We start from the raw sequence: 1,400 nt of genomic DNA, 5'->3' as shown, positions 1-1,400 counted from the left end.
ATTGAGGTACTTGATGTCTTCTTAGTTAATGTCTTGATATGTCTTTTGAAGAGCTGCTGACATGATAAATCTGCTGACATGGAATCGGTAAATCTGCATTTAAGACTTTGTGCTGATGAAGCACCCCAGTGTAGAGTTTTTGCATATTATGGAAAAAAACAACCATATCTCCTCAGAATGGGCTATTTAGTTTGACTGCTTAATTAGTTTTAACTGAACTAAACCATTTTCTTTCACATCTCGTACCTCTGCACATTAATGTTTCCTGACTTCTTGCAGGATGATGCAGATGTGGAGTGGAAGTTCGCCCGGTCCAAGCTTTGGTTCACCTACTTTGAGGAGGGCCGGACTCTCCCTGTGCCTTTTAACTTGGTTCCCAGTCCCAAATCTGTTCTGGGTCTGGTTATGGGGGCTAAGGGTCTTTTGCAGGAGCTTTTCAACAGACACAAAGCCATTATGAAGGGGTCTGAGCTCAGTGAGGTGAGGAAAATCCCCTCTAATTCTACATTACAATAAAAAAATTCAGTGTGACACTCATAATAAACTAATCCATTTATATTGCTCTTGTGATTTGTTGGATTGTAATTCAGTTGGGACAGAGCAAAACTTGCCAGGACAAATCTCTTCCTAGCTCCAGTCGATATCAGGCATGTTTACTTCCATTTTTATGCTATGCATAATGTTTATCATAGATCTGAATATGGTTCGTATTTGCTTGTTTGCAATTTGACATTGAATTTACTGCATTTAATCTGTACAGAAAATTATGAAGCGTCTTGTTAAGCGATATATCATCAAAGCTCAAAATGACAAAGAATGTGATGAAGTCAATGAAGGTGAGTGGATTTAAGCTTTCATAAAAGGAATAATTCACAAAATATATACAGTGGTGGCCAAAATTATTAGAACACCTGACAGATCTGAAAATATTGACCTTTTTTGCCTCCAAAACATGATTTAATTTCATAATGTTCATGAAACATGCAGATGGTTGTTCTGAGCACAACAAATGTCAGATGAAGTGAGTCGTACTGTTTTTATCCAATTTTAAATATAATATTTGGTATGTCCACCTTTTGCAGCAATAATTGCAGCACATCTCTCTGGCATAGTGTCAGTATATTTCCTGAGAACTTCAACACTAAGGTTATCCCATGTCTTCTGCAACTCATGCCAAAGGCTTTCCTTTGAATGTACAATAGATCTGTCCAGTTTATTTTCCAAATCGCCCCAAATTTGCAAGATGGGGTTGAGATCCGGCATTTGAGGGGGCCAGTCCATCATTTTTAATGTTCCAGCAGATTCCTTCCATCGCAGGTAGTTTTGGCAATAGTTCGTTTTATGGGTATTGTAATGACCAATTCAACAAAAACAACTGAAACCTCTTAAATATGCCAAGT

At 37.9% G+C, this 1,400-nt stretch overlaps 1 protein-coding gene across 1 annotated transcript in view; it reads left to right on the top strand.

Annotated features, from left to right (window-relative positions):
• LOC107548129 (short transient receptor potential channel 6) overlaps window positions 1-1,400 on the top strand; it is a 23,670-nt gene that overhangs the window by 10,310 nt on the left and 11,960 nt on the right. The gene's annotated exons all lie outside the window — the stretch shown is intronic.

Source organism: Sinocyclocheilus grahami, unplaced genomic scaffold, assembly GCF_001515645.1.
Source record: "Sinocyclocheilus grahami isolate Dianchi unplaced genomic scaffold, SAMN03320097.WGS_v1.1 scaffold344.1, whole genome shotgun sequence".
Taxonomy (NCBI): domain Eukaryota; kingdom Metazoa; phylum Chordata; class Actinopteri; order Cypriniformes; family Cyprinidae; genus Sinocyclocheilus; species Sinocyclocheilus grahami.
Note: the sequence above shows the minus strand (reverse complement) of the source record. Positions and strands in the feature narration are given on the sequence as shown.